This window comes from Macaca fascicularis, chromosome 3 (genome assembly GCF_037993035.2).
Source record: "Macaca fascicularis isolate 582-1 chromosome 3, T2T-MFA8v1.1".
In the NCBI taxonomy this organism is placed as follows: Eukaryota; Metazoa; Chordata; class Mammalia; order Primates; family Cercopithecidae; genus Macaca; species Macaca fascicularis.
In genome coordinates this window covers 193,087,185-193,102,459 of record NC_088377.1, presented here as the reverse complement: position 1 = coordinate 193,102,459, position 15,275 = coordinate 193,087,185, and the positions used below count along the sequence as shown (strand labels likewise).

The 15,275-nt window shown below is 51.8% G+C and overlaps 1 protein-coding gene across 9 annotated transcripts in view; it reads left to right on the top strand.

Annotated features, from left to right (window-relative positions):
* Positions 1 to 15,275, top strand: part of PRKAG2 (protein kinase AMP-activated non-catalytic subunit gamma 2) — a 323,235-nt gene that overhangs the window by 52,344 nt on the left and 255,616 nt on the right. For 4 of the 9 annotated variants that reach the window (XM_074036394.1, XM_074036393.1, XM_074036386.1 and 1 more), the window contains exon 1: positions 9,616 to 10,049. The exons of the other annotated variants lie outside the window; for them this stretch is intronic. The gene's annotated coding sequence lies outside the window, so the exon portion shown is untranslated. Of the gene's footprint in view, positions 1 to 9,615; positions 10,050 to 15,275 lie in introns of those variants that run through there. 9 annotated transcript variants of the gene reach the window in all.

The window sequence follows — 15,275 nt, the reverse complement described above, 5'->3', positions numbered from 1 at the left end:
ACTCGTATATCTTCTTAGAATGGGGATGTCTGGAACCAGGCAGGATGACAGGAAGTGGGGAAAAGCCAAGGGGAGCAAAACGCAGGCTGAATCGGGATCTTTGACCTGAACCAGTTACGAAGCTTCTAGCTAAGAAGCTTTCCAAGTCATAGAATATTATGAATATTCCGGACCAAGGGCAGTTTACGGCATGCCCTTGGGTCCCCGAAGTCCAAGGGATTGCTTCCCGGTTTACTAGAAATCAAAAGCTGATTCCTTCTTAAAGGGAAAGCTCAGATTTCCGACTTCACAGTTCCCTTCTCAGAGGCTCCTTGGGTTCTGCCTCCATAAGTTATACCAAGAATAACTGGGGGCCTCCCACGTGCCATTTTCCCTCTGTGCCTGTTTCCCCATCTTTACAGCGAGGTGGGTGGGTGCTATCAGTGGTTCTTACTTAGCAGAATATTTCAATCACCCAGTTCTCAGCCCCAGACATTTTGATTCAGTAGTTCTTAATTGGGATCTAGTTTTTGAAAATGCTCCAGAGATTCTAATGTTCTCTCTAGGTAGATGAATTATTTAGCCAGGTATGGACTTTACCACCTTTCCAGCCCCCATCCACCAGGAATGACTCTGGGCCCCACGTCCCTGGGCACAGCCCTGGTAAAGGATCATAGGATCAGGCTACGGAAGGCTCCAGAAACAGATGGAGGGTGTCATCTCTTCCCACCTCCCTCCCTAGCCTCTGATGTGGAGTTTGACGTTTTAATCAGAGATGAGGCCCCCAGATGGCCCAGTAGGCCAGGGCTGGTTAGGCAGAGGGTGAGCGAGGTTCCATCTCCTTGGGGTCTACTTTCTTGTCCCTGGACTGACTTGGGAGAGGGGTCTGCACCCACCACGGTGTCTGGCCCATGTGACCACTCACAAATGGGGCCAAATTCAGCAGCCCCTATTTCCAAATAAGGTCACATTCTGAGCTTCTGGGGGTGAAGACTCCAATGTCTTTTTTGCGGGTGCAAGCACTTTAACCCGTGACAGCAGAGTACAATGCATACTGAGATGTTTCTTTTAAAATCATTAAAACGTTTAAGAAGTTTCAGCTTAAGTTTTAGTGTTTATTCAAGTTTTGGGGAAAAAAAATGTTGATACAAAATCCCTGTAGCCAACAAAACTGGATACACATTTTTCCTGTTCTTCCTGAGTTTCACAGAGAGTGTCCCCAGGCGGCTGTGGGGAGAGGGGCCACGCCTGGCAGAGTCCGGCTGCGGCCTGGCCCGTGCTGCTGTGACAAGCCAGGGGTCAGGGAGCAGGTTCTGCAGCTGAGCTTGAGTTTTCCACTGTGGGGTGGGGTGGGATAGGGTGGGGTCTGAAAACCAGGTCGCTGGGAGGAATTCTAGGAGCCCTAGATTTTCAAGTGATAGAGCCGGGCTTGGCGGCCACTCAGCTTCCCCAAGCTGATTAGTTAGTTGCTGGAGGTTGTTTTCTTGTTTGTTTCAGTTTTGAATCAGGGCTGAACATTCTGTGTTGTGGACTCATTGGGCACCCATTCCCCAGTAGCCTTTTGTGGGGAAGGGGGGAGTGAGACGTGGGGTTGTGGAGGCGGGTCCCTGTCACCTGACCCAGGGTGCAGGTGGCATCCACATGGGTCTACGCCCCTGATCCTGACCCCACACAGCCAAGGCTATTGCACTGAGTGTGTCTGTCGGAGCTTGGGAAGATGCTGTCCATCTTCCACCACCGGAAGCAGCACCATCTCACAGGCCAGCTGCCCCAGGTGCCCAAGCCTGGGCAGCGGGGCCGGCTCACCCTTCCTCTCAGCCTTCCCCTCGCCCCCTGGCCCTCAGCTTTTCACAGTCTCAGCTGTGCAGCCCAGCCCCAAGGGAGCCCCTGGACCTGGGCCACCCGTGTGCTCTGAGCCTTGTCCCGAGACTGGCTCAGCGCCTCCTCAGGGCCGCGGCTGCCTTTTGCTCCTTTTCACTCCCACAGCGCCTTCACCCAGGCAGCGCTGGGTACGTGGTGCTCAGTCAGTTGATTAAAGCAGGCCTTGGGGACAGTAAAGTCACCCCCGGCCTTCACCCTGGCCTGCTGTCCTCCTGACGCCACCTCATTCCTGGGCTTGAGGCTTCCTGGGGTGGTGGCAGCTGCGCTCTGGCCCCAGTCCTGGCCAGAACATCATCCCACCCCGGGGGGGCTACAGGTGTCTGTTTCTGGAACATTCTATTATTTACTTTCTGCCGTTTCCTACCTTGCCTTAAGGTTCAGAGTCTCTGTATCTCTCCCCAGTGGCAGTTGTCATGGGTGAGTTCCTTAAATGGGCTTCTCTGACACCTGAGTCACATGGCACTGGAACGCACTGAGGTGCCTCCCAGATCCTTGGCTCCCAACAGCTCCCAGGCCCTGTTTGCCTCCATAAAACTCAGCATACAGATGTGCACATGTGTGCGTGTGTGTATGTGTATGCATGTGCATACATACGGATTTAATCCTCAGTAACTGTGGGGTGGGCATAATTATTAACCCCACTTTACAGGTGGGGAAACTGAGGCATAGAGTGGCTAAATAACTTAGCCAAGGTCCCAGCACTGGCAAAGCAAAGCTGGAATTTGAACCTGTAGAGAAAGAGCATCCACTTCAAAGGGCGAGTGGAGGCATTTTCTCCTTCGTGGCATGCTCGGGACAAGGAATCCAATGTGTCTTAGAGAGGACTTCTTAGGGGCATCGTTATAAAGGGCAACTTGTGGGAAAAAATTGGTTTTGTGCACCAGTGTGGTTTCTGTTGATTTCAATTAAATTGGGGAGCCTTGTGCATGCTAAACGACAGCTTGGACTTCTACCACCTGGGCAGCCCGGGGCCTTCTGCTCAGCAGTGCCATTGAAGCTGTTTTAGGTCACAGACGTTCAGCCTCAGAGCACCTGCCTGAGACTAGCCGGGCTTGTGCTACAGCCTGTCGGCCTTCTGCCAGTGCCAAGCCTGGGCCCATTCCTGGTTCCCAGCTTAAAAGAAAGATCGAGTTGCCATGAGCCTTCCAGAACCTTCTAGAGCTTTCCAGAGCCTTGGCAGTGTGTCTAGGGAACAAAGGAGGAGGATGCTCTAGGACCTTACAAAATGCAAGGACCCTTCAGTGCCTCTGATTTTTACCTGATCTTGCTTATCTTAGCCTCAGTCTTACTCCTTTCATGAAGTTCTTTTTTAAGACTTTCTTCCAAAGTAGCTCCTTCCTTCTGGAAACTTCTATGGTGGTGGCTGCTGTCCATGCCACACACGATGCTGTGTGGACTCTCAGCCTGCTTGTTCCCTGTCTCCACAGCTTTCCTTCTGGCCAGGACTGAGGTCCGTGAGGTTGGAGGCTCTTCCACTTTTCTTGGGTCCTAGCAATGCAGCATGAGGCAGGTACCTGGCTTGGGGGGGGTCCTCAAAATATCCATTGACCTGGAGAGGGGGTGCCTAGAGACAGAGTGGGAGTGGCGATAGGTCACTGAGAGCTGTTAGGGCAGGGTGGGCCTCAGGGTTAGGAGAGAAGCCCGGCTTATTGTTGTTTAAAAAATGGAAGAGGAGGCCAGGCACGGTGGCTCATGCCTGTAATCCCAGCACTTTGGGAGGCTGAGGTGGGTGGATCACGAGGTCAGAAGATCGAGACCATCCTGGCTAACATGGTGGAACCCCATCGCTACAAAAAATACAAAAAATTAGCCGGGCGTGGTGGCAGGTGCCTGTGGTCCCAGTTACTCGGGAAGCCGAGGCGGGAGAATGGTGTGAACCTGGGAGGTGGAGCTTGCAGTGAGCCAAGATGGCGCCACTGCAGCCGCTGCACTCCAGCCTGGGTGACAGAGTGAGACTCTGTCTCAGGAAAAAAAAAAAAAAAAAATGGAAGAAGAAAGAAAATGGGGCTTCCCAAGTGCCAAGTGCTTTCTGTTGAAGGTGGTGGTTGTCTCCAGACAGTGGCTCCTGCTTATCAGGTCTGAGGAGCTCTTCCCTTGACTGGCTGTTGACCCTGTGGGAGATGCGAAGTTGGAGACCACAGAGTGGTGTTCCGAGTAGAGTGTCTCCTGCAGGAGCCACAGGGGCCAGGCCCCAAGCATCAAAATGATGGAAGTCAAAGGAGCCCACGGCAGTGGGTGTTGGGGAGTCATCGTGATGGGGGTAGGAGCAAGGTCAGAGAAGTCCTTGGAAGGAGTGAAGCTCTGACAGCTGCTTAAGCCTGTCCCTGTTGAATTTACGCTAAGCTCATCAGCACTCCTTTTGGTATGCACCATTTTTTAGAAAAAGGTTCCAGCTGCCAGCATGGACGGCGAGTCCTTCCTCCTCTCACTTCTGCTCCCTGCACACATCGGGCTTGTTCAGACTGGAGTTAGACAAGTCACTGTGGGGTCACGGGACAAAGTCTCAGCTGGTTTCCCAGTGGATAGGCCTATCTCTTCCTTATCAGGTACTGGCATAAAATCAGGAGCACCTGGTCTTAGCCTTGGCCCTCTAAGGACACAGCCGTGTAACCTTGGGCACATCACTTAAACTGATTGGTCACGTATGACTTAGCATTTATAGACCTGCTGGCTTATTGGGTACAGGTGGGTCCCTGATTGGGCAGGTGACACGCTCCGAACCCAAGTCAGCCACCCCAGGAGCTGTGTGCACACTCAGTACACATGGCTCTTCTTTGGACAGAGGGCTCTGGGGCCCCGTCCCACATTTGAGGCTCAGGGGACCCTGTGACCTGGGAGCAGTTTTCACCCATAAGGCTCCAGGCAGTAGCCCAAGTATCTCAAGACCTTCAGGTGGTCAGAACTTGGCCTTGAAAGATAGAGAAACTGTTATCCTTTGCGGGGGCTGGTTTGTTTTTGTTTCCACTCCATTAAAATCAGGACACAAGGTCTTAATGACTCCAAATGTCTTTGCAATCCTGCAGTTTTAGAACTACTAGTTCTACCTGGATGGAGGTACTCAGGGAGGGGCAGGGTGGCGAACTATTCTCAGCTAATCTAATCTCAGCTCAGCCGCTCAGCAAACATCTGGTTACTTTGGTAAATATTGGCGGTCTCTAGCAACTGGAGGTGGGTGAGGCTGTGTGTCCCCCTGACAGCCTTGGGACTGGTGGTCAATGACAACAAAAGGAAATCCTAGAGCAGGGTTTGCCAAATCCCTACAGGCGATTTTAGGCGGCAGGTCCAACCTGTTCTTGTAGCTCAGAGGAAGTCCCAATGCTGCCCTCTGGCAGCTGCACCCTGAGCAGGGCCCAGAGGTGTTAGGATGGGCAGGACGGGTCGAGCTAAGAGCAGATGCAGCAGCTAGGTCCTTGGAGGTGGAGGATGCAAACCAACAGCGTCCAGGTCACCAGGGCTGCAGCTGGGTGGGCTGTGGGCCGGCCAGATTCTCTGTCTCTTCATCCAAGGGGGCTGCAGCCTGTGCCGTCCTCCTGACTCACTCTGCACACCCCTCATTTTGCCAGGGAGCTGATTAGCAAGCCCTCTGCTGTGGATTTCAACAAGGATGTTCACGGTGCAGAGCGGCCCTCTTTGGCACGTTGGTTCCCAGTCGGGGTATTTCAGAAGCAACCACAGGACCTGGCATATTGTAGAGTTCATGAGTGCAGGGCACTGGCCTCAAGCTGTCGTAGGAATGGGGTTCCGAAGTAAAATGCCACACTGTCTACATCCCACCAGGCCCAGTCAATCTCAAATGCTGGCCCCAGCCAGTGCCATTTCATGCCCCGAATCCCCAGCTGCTGGTCCTAAGTGAAATAAAAGTGTGGTCAATGAGGCTGGGCCTTGAGCCCAGGGTGTTCCCTCTTCTTTCAACTGCTCTGGCCTCTGGCTTTCCCCTGCACAGATCTTGCAGGACGGTGAGGGCAGGGACAACATTGGCACGTAAAAGGGGGGTAGAATATGGGCTTTATTGGTCAGTGTCTCTGCCCAGGGCAGTTGCCATCCATCCTTTTACAGATACTCCCTCTGCAAGTTACCCTGCTGGCCTGGTGCCGAGATTGGCTGTGGACACGGGGTTCTGGGGTCCTGTTGCCACTAGGCCTGCAGCAGTATAGTCCTGCACAGCAGTGCCTCGTCGCAGGGACGTGAGCTTGGCATGCAGCATTTGACTTTTAGGTGAAGGGCTAAGGGCGGCATGGGATTTGGCAAGGATTTGTGCTAGATTTCTGGGATGCTGAGAAATCTAACCCAGGACTGTTATTTGGGGGTTCGGGGGTGGGGCTGGGAGACACGCCTTTTACACATGTGTGCTCACGTATGTCTAGTTTTTTAGGCCACTTACACAGCTCAGGCAGTACCATGCGTCGTTTGAGATTTTCCTGTCACATTTGCCATTTGTAATTCTTTGAAGTCATGGTTTTGATTTGTTATGTAATATCATAAGGCCCCAGTGTCTGGCTCTATCAGAACATACTTGACAATATCCCATTTCTGCACACTCAGAGGGTACCTGATCCTTTCCGTGTTGCTGCAGACTTTGTTCATTTCGGATGTTATAGGCTGGACCTATAAAGGGGGACTTTCAGCTTGCGATGTGTGAGCGTCTTCCTCTTATTTTTAATTATGCAAGTAATAAACAAGCATGGGCCACAGAAAAACTAGATGATAAACATAAACAAAAATGAATAAAGGGACAGTGGCCCTGTAGGACGTGCTGTACAGAGCCAGGCTGGGGAGGGGAACATAACTGTGATCGAATCCTGGCTTTGCAACTCGTATGTTCTGTAACCTTTGTGACTTCACTTCTCTGGGCCTCAGTAGACAGTATTTTGTGCAGGTTGAGATAGGATATGTAAAATACTCAGCACTCAGAATACACTCAAAGAATGAGTTCCAGGAGAGGGGCCTGGTAACAACCTACAGGTGCCAGGGAGGGGCTTTTAGGGGTAGGGCTGGGCTTTCTAGGGATGCCAAGCCCTAGGGTCAGGAGGGTGCCCCCATGGGGAGCCTAGGGACCATGAGGCCTGATAGCCTTGGGAAGCTTGGGGGCGTGGAAGGATGACCGTGGGCCAGGCTCCTGTGGGCCTGGCAGCCCATGCTGAAGAAGTAGGGTTTGCTCTGTAGATGGCTTGGAGCCGGTGAAGGTTTTCTGGCTCTGTTTTGTTATTGCTTTGTCTGGTGAGGGTGTGAAGAGTAATGCCTGAAAAATGGAGTTTAGGAGGATGAATTAGAGCGGTGAGTCAGAGGGGATGTGCCTCAGGAAGGCATTTCCTTTCCACTTCTGGTTCTTACACCAGCCCGGTGCACCAAAATGGTCTTCAGGCTTTGCTAAGTATCTGTGATCTACTGGGCTCTGTTGTACAAGACAGCTGACTCTGCCCTCCAGGGAGAGTAGGTGGAAAGCTCAGAGCCACCTGCATGCGGAGTGCAGTGGAGGTTCTGGAAGCAAGGAGAAATGCAGGTGAAGACAGTGGCCGTGTTTGCGGAGGGCAGCTTGCAAGCGGCAGCAGAGTTGTTTATGTTCCTTAATCTCTAATGGATGATCCCAGTCCCTGAGACGTGGAATTGCTGCTGTGAGAACTGCAGCGTCATCACACCCCATAAGTCACTCTCAGATGCTTGTCTCCAAGTGCAGCAAACCTCTGAATCCTTTGGATGACGGTGCCCATTTCCCTGACATTTCCAGCTTTTCCAAGCAAAACCAATTAGGCTTTTTTTCCTCAGGCTTGTATGTATGCTTTGGAATAAAGCACACAGAAAATAAAACGCCCAGCTCACCCAGCAAGGCTAGTTCCAGAACCAGCAGGAGAAAATACTGAGATTGGCCGGATCTCTGGTCAACCACTTGCATGGGTGCCCAGGGTGCCCATGGGGCAGGCTGCAGGCTGCAGGCGGTTTGGCCCTTCAATCTTCGCCAAATGGCGCCAGCTTTCTGCTAAACCTCAGGTTTATGCTAGCACTGCCCTCTGGTTCCAGAATAATCCCGCACATCCCAAGTTGATGCTTTTTTCTGTCCTGATGCTTGTTCATCCATGATCCCAACAGCAGCCCTGGGAGGTGTGCGGAATAAGCGTTTCCACTCAGCTTGGTTTTTCAGAGGAAGAACTGAGGTTCAGAGAAATGACTGAGCCAGGACTTGGACTTGGTTTGTTGACAGAGTATCAGCGCCCTGGTCTGAAAGAGACCTGAGGAACATCACATAACACATGGCTCATTCTACGGACAAAAAAAGAGTTTCTGCTTAAAATGGCCTGCTCAGGTAGGTGAGGCCAGAGCTCAGGCTTGTGAGTTCCTGGAGCTGTCTGGCCATGGCGCTCCAGGTCTGTGATTTGTCAGGTCTCCGCGTGGACAGCTGGATGGACCATGACTGCCTGGTACCCTCCTGGGCTGAAAGTGACCTTAAGAAAGCTTCAGACTTCCAACCCTTAGAGAAGCCCCCCAAGTCCCAGCTCACTCAGCTGCCTTTTTGTCCATGAGTCTTAGTGGATGGCCATGCAACGTCCTTCTGTCCCCTCTCGGAAGCCTTCCTGCGTATATCATCCACATTAATCTTTTTCCACCTTGTGCTGCCATCACCCTTACCTGAATAACACATTTGCCTTTGAGTCATAGGCTCGTGGAAGAAACCTCCTTGTCTTGAATACCTGCAGGAACAGGTCACTCGATATCTTTGGAAGCAATTCCTCCACTGCTGAGAAGTTCAAGTCTTGAGCAAGTTTTATTTAATGAGGGACATGGTGGGGTTCTGAAATGGGGACCCTCATTTTCTCCTAACAATTCAAGTTCATTTTCTGCCCCACCAGCTTGTACATCCTTAGAGCCTGTTTTCAGGTCACCTGGGATTTGTTGTAATCAGGTACAGGAAGACATGCAGACTCAGGAATGAGTGTCACAAAGGAAGGAACTGATGATACTCACAGATCCCTGGAAGCAGGAGGCTTGGCACACCACTGCCGCGTGGGGAAGCACAGGGGTTGGGCAGGAGGCAGAGGGCGCAAGAGGGAGATGCGGGCAAGAGCCTTTATTGTGGTTTCTGTGAAGAATTTTAGGGGACTGTGGGTACAGGGGCTGTCCCTAGCTGTCTGGTACCTGCCCTGGGGTGATTAGGGTAGTGGGTGGTGGCCCAGGGTGTGAGAGCCCCCAGGAGGAGGCGAGGAGGGGGTCTGTGTGGTTTGGCTTGCATAGCAAAAGCAAGCTCACAGGTGAGTTTCTTACTATCTCCCGGAATTGCCCAGCCGTGGGAGGGCAGTTCCTCCAGGATCAGCAAGGTGCCAGGTATCAAAGCATCAGAATACAGAAAATCAGAGACATGGCTGATACAGGCAGAAACCATGTTGTCTCCTGGATGATGTTTGTAGGCCGTCTGGCTGGAGTTGGAGGAATGAATTGTAGATGGGGACTTCACTGGCAGGGCCTTTTGGAAAGCCTCACCCATCCTTCTGGCCAGAGGGGAAAAAAACCCCTCATTCTTTATACTCCGAGGACAGGAATCCCCAGGGAGTTCAGATTTCTGAAGCCTTTGCCTGAAGTTAGATGGGAACAGTGCAGGGGTTGTGCTGGCCAGAGGACCTGGAGCCCAGAGCTGTCCACTGCTGCATCATTGGCCTCTGTTCCTGCCTCCCTCCATCCTGCTGCCTGTCTTTTTAAAAGCTCTGGTCCAGCCCTCCCTCCTGCTGGCTTGCCGTGTGGTAAGGAGTTTCCTCCCCAGCAGCCCCTGACACAGGTGGGAATGACAGTCTGCTGCAGTCCCATCAATGAGGGAATCTGCCCGAGCTCTGCCTGCATTTTGAGCAGCAAACCAGCTCCAGCCACCAAGACCGTTGCCTGTGCTGTCTTAGGCCAGCCCATGCTGTCTGCCAGCCGCTTGTTGCGCTGCCTTGGGGACTGGGAACACACCCAGCCCCAGTCCCCATCTGTTGCAGACATGCAGTGGCAGCAGCTCGGAGCACAGCCGAACCCTAGAAATTGCCTGTGCTGAAGGGGCTGGGAAACCCCTTCTCTGATGGGCCTTTCGAGTGAAGCAGCAGGATTTGTCAGAGCTGGGAGTGCCGCTCGTCCCTGCCACTCGCATCCTGCCATCCAGCAGCTTACAAGCCTGCACTGCTTATTAGCATCTGGAAGAGAGGACCTCCAGGACCCCTTGGGGCTGAGTAAGCAGACCTTCGGGAGCTGGCTTTCTAAATGTGTGGTGATTGTGCATCCCTGGGTGTGTGGTTTTCCCCTCACGATGCTTTGTCTCCTTGGTGTGCAAGACTGATGCTGAATTGTCGCTTTGTTCTCCAGGAGCCTCTTATTAAATCAGATACCCCAAGGCTGAACAAAATGTTCCTTCTCTCCACGGGAGCTGTATGTTTTCTCCTTACGTAACTTTTTCTGGGTGATTTAAAGAGCATCACTAGTGAAGGTGGCGCGTGTGTGGGCGTGTTCAGCTCCATTCCTCTCTGAGTCTGTCTCTCCTCCCCTGCCAGGCTGCCAGGCTGAGCAGAGCTGCTGCACACACTGGGTCCTGGGCACGGGGTCTCCTCCCTGCCTTCCCACCCTGGCTTGAATTCCCCTTACTGGAGCTGAAATCTTAGCGAAGTTGTCATTCTTTGCCAGGCCTTGCCTTTCCTGAGTCATCACTTATTACATTTGGCCCAAACGGAAAAGACTGGGGATGATGTGGGGGCTTTGGGGATGGCCCACCGTTTTCTGGGGACTCTCTTGACCCCATGCACATTGAAGGGTATCTTGGCCTCCTGCAGATCGTGGAGCCCAACAGCTTACTTGTTGCTTGCTGAAGTTGTGAGGAATCCAATGAAAAAGCAGATGGGAGGGGAGTGGGGGAGAGAGGAAGGGAAGGAAGAGAAGATGGTAGATGGCCTCCTCAATGACTGAACCGTGGGCTGTCTGCACTGTCTGGTGGAGAGGAGGAGGGAGAGGCTGGGAACCAGAAACCCTAACTGTTGAGTGAATTTGCAGCAACAAGTAGAGCTGCAGGCTGGAAAGTGCTAGATTTGGAGCTCACCCAGTGTCCCTCTTCTCGCCCTCCACTGACATTGATGCATGGCACTTTGAGTAAGCCATGTCCTCTTTTTTTTTCATTCCTTACAATCGCCTTCCATAAGCCAGAGGCTGTCTGTCTGCTTCAAGTCTGTGATTCAGGGTCCTTGAGTCTTGGTGATTGGGAGTGACCTAGGGGTCACTCGACCCTCCTCCTGGGGGGAGGCTTGATTCTGTGCATCTGAATTTTCAACCCAGGTGGAGAGCAAAGGTGATAGTAAACAATTGAAGAAGCCTGGGCTAGCAGGGAATCCAGCGTTGACAGCGTTACGGATTGTAGGTGCTGGAAGATGGGGAGAGGCCTAGGGATACAACCAGGATGCAGGCAGGAGGCCCCAAAACATAAATTGAGAATTCGGGGACTGCTAGGTGTGATAGGTGAGAATAAGTGAGAGGGGGAAGCTCCCTGGGATGCAGTCAGAGTGAGCCGGCACCTTGGGGCTCCACACACCCTGGGCAGGCTCCAGTTCACCAGAGAGGCCTCACAGTAGGCCTCTTAGGTCTGGGGGCTTCTCACCTTCCAACTGCTTCCCCAACTTGCATGGAAACTTCCAAGGACTAGAGAAATCTCAGGTGGTGTTTTTTTTTTTTTTTTTTTTTTTTTTTTTTCCAGCCCAGCAGTAGTAGACCTTGAGAGGCACACACTTATAAAGAGGAAACTGAGGGTTCAATGGTTAAATTCAGTGAACATAATTGAAAATCTAAAATATTTAATCTTCTTTGCCTAAAGTCACAAAGGGATTCAGCTGGAAAGAGAAGCCAGGTGTCCTGCGGTCCAGCCTGGTCTTTTGAAGTGGGGTGGGTGGTGGAGGGGAATGGAGGCTGGTGGACTGAGGTTGGGTGGACCCAGTCCCTAAGCCTGGTCTTTGTGTTTGTTATCCCAGCTCTGGCTTCTCTTCAGGTCTTGTCCCAGGGTGAAATAAAACATCAACACTCTAGCAAAACAAACTCTTGAGTCCTGTGTCCGAGGCATTGGCCTTTCCAACAAGAGGAAGATGCTTGACCTCCTCACTTGATAGTGTTGGATAACCAGGGGTCACTGGGACTGCGGGTTCTAATTTTGTGTTATTCTTTCAGCTCAGCTGGTAACTAATGGAATCCATCTTGGATTTATCCAACTCCCTCACAGTGCTCTTTCAAACTATTGATCTTTTTCTTCCTTTAAAAGTATTCAGGTCCTGTCCAGGCACGGTGGCTCACGCCTATAATTCCAGCACTTTGGGAGGACGAGGCAGGTGGATCACAAGGTCAGGAGATCAAGACCATCCTGGCTAACACGGTGAAACCCTGTCTCTACTACAAATACAAAAAAATTATCCGGGCGTGGTGGCAGGCACCTGTAGTCCCAGCTACTCGGGAGGCTAGGCAGGAGAATGGCGTGAACCCGGGAAGCGGAGCTTGTAGTGAGCCAAGATTGCGCCACTGCACTCCAGCCTGGGCAACCGAGCGAGACTCCGTCTCAAAAAAAAAAAGAAAAAAAAAGTATTCAGGTCCCTCCTCCCACGAGATGCCCCAGAGACCAGTCTCACCACACCCCCTTCTAACAAACCCCTTTACCTCCTCTCAGACTCAGCCTGGGCCTAACAAAGGTGAATACCTGTACTTTTATGCATTACTTTGTATTAAGTTGTGTTCAGTTCTTGTCGGTAGATTGAAATGATGAATCCTAATGCAGTCAGGTAGGGGTCTTATTTTCTTAGAAGGATCTGTCTCCACGTTACCTCTTGCACTGCTGTTAGCTGTCTGTATTGCGTATTTTGGTAAATATTTATTGATTGATTAGGCATCTGGCACCATGTGTGGCAATTTCATGAATGTTAATTATTATAATTTTCATGATGATCCTGGGAAATTTCCCTTTTATACAAGGAAATTGAGACTCCATGAATTTGAATAATGTACTGACATTGCATAACCAGTAAATGGCAAACTGGAGCTCAAACTCAGGCCCTCAGACAACTCCAGAGTTGTCCCTCCGACTGCACTTATGAGCCACATGGTAAATTGTCTGGTAGTGAAAACTTGCTTTTAGCTCTTGTTGGGGGCTGGTGACTTAGCAGGAAACCTAGGTTGGACCCGCAGGCAAATGGCTCGTTCAAGGCTCGATACCTTCCGTCCCTTCCTAGTGGGCAGACTTGTCCTGAGGCCTTAGCAGCCCAGCACCAGTGGGACAGGGCACTGACCTGTCATCAGCCCTGCACACCTGTCAGCTCTCTGCACTTTCCAGCCAAGCCTTTCATCAGCCTGAACCAAACATCCTTCCTATGAGTGTGAGTTAAGACCCTGGAGTCCTAAGAGGGTTTAATGTGAGACTGCAAAGCTCTAGCCTCAATTACTGAAATTTGAGTTAAGAGAAAAATAGAATGGAATCAAAAGCACCTGATGCCCAAGAACTGGGGGTGTTCCTTCTTCACTCCAGAGTCCTTGGCCCCAAGAACTGGGGGGTGTTCCTTCTTCACCCCAGAGGCCTCGTGGCGTGGGCCTGGCAGAGCATTCTGCTGTTCATCCCCTGGCTACCATGGGCAAATCATTTCCTTCTCCTGAGCCTGATTTTTCTTCTAAAAATGGAGACAGTACCTGCCTCACAGGACTAGGGGGCAGCTGCCAGCACATAATAGATGCTTAATAAATAGGAGGTCCTATTTATTCAGGTGAGCCTTCAGCTGTGGCCTGTCCTGGCAGGACCCAGCAGAACACCTTCCAAAGCAGTGGGAGCAACTGAGTTTTTGGTGGAATTCTCCAGGTCTTAGCACTTTGATTATTCATCAGGTGACCGGGGCCAGAGGGCTCTGGGTTCCGCAGGGTCCCTGTAGTTCCCTTGCTGCTCCAATCCCATCTGTCCTAGCTGGTGGTTCTGCCCCACCTGTCACACATGGACAGGGTCTGCCCTCTCCGCCGCCTGGGGTCCCATGGTGGTTCTGCTACTGCCACCTTCTGCAGGTCACTGGGCATGTCCGTATGGTCTTCCTCGATCATACATCTCCTCCTCGGTACCCCATGCACCTCTGCCCCTGTGTTCTGGCACAGGGGAGGTAGGGAGAGAGCAGAAGAAAAGCAAAGCCAGACTTAGGTGTTTGTTTTGGTTTTATTTTGTGGGTAAGGTATGTGGTGGCATTTTATTGTTTAATGTCTGCTTTTAGGGAGTCTGCCATCTGCCTGGTGATAATGGCTGCAGCTCCTGAGTCACCAGTGAGCTAGAGCCTGGCTGTGCAGATTCCAGTAAATAAGATAACAGACGCTCGGCGGGGCTGCGGGGACAGAGCCAGCCCATGGGCTGCAGGCGCTGCCAGGAATTGCCCCACTACTGTGTTGTGGGGGTGGCAACTTTAGGGGGTTCCAGGCAGCCCAGGGTGGGCCCTCTGGGCGGAGTGGAGGGCTGTGGAGTTGGGGGCCCCGGTTCTTCCCAACTTGGCTTTCCTTTCCTTTTTGGTCATGGGCTCTTAGAGTCTGGGGGCTCCTAGGACAGGATGTTGCTGGTGCTCAGAGACAGAACCAGCTGCAGAATCAGGAGCTGAGGACAACGAGACGCAGCACCAAGCCTCTGAAACTGTGTGGGCTTTTCTTTTCTCACAACCCAAACAGCTGATGTTTTCGACCTTAAATGAAGACGTTCTTGCTTTGCAAGCTGCATTGGCCAAGTCACATTCAGAATCATGTTTTAACTGGGGGTGGAATTGCAGCTGACAAATGTGAGCATTTGGGGGTGCTCTAAGGCTTTTCTAGAAGGTCTAGGGTCCACTTGCGTGTTGTCAGAAGGGAGAACTGGGGTGGCTTGTGTTAGAGAAAAAGTGGGAAGGAAACAAAATATTATCTTCGCTTGGTGTAAAGAGAGTGCACAAGACTCCAGGTAACCTGGGGCCAGTGAGCAGCATCTTCCGTGGACCGTGGTAGGTGTGGGGCTCTTTCTCGGGACCCGTTGCTGTGGCTCGTACTCTGCCTGTGGCTCCGGGATGGCTGACCTGGAGGCTGTGGCACTCTCCCGAAACCGTAGCCATCAGATGGTTAGATCCTGCCCTCCCGTTCCATTCATCAAAGCAGGGAAATGTGCAGAGACACTTAGAAATATTTTCACCAATAAGCATCCGAAGGGTGATTACTACTTATCCAAACAAATAGGTAAGAACGATAACCTTTAACTGCTATTCCCCAAATTCCCCAAGGTTTTCTAGCACCTAAGGCCTTCCCTCCACAACTCTGGCAGGAAATAGGTAGCTCTTCAAAGGTGAGCTTTCTGGATAACGGAGCTTCCCCCTAATAAACGGTGCTTGATTTGGGTTCAGCCCGGTGAGCGCTGCCACGTCAGAGTCGAGTGAGCTGGCGGGGAACCTGGAGTA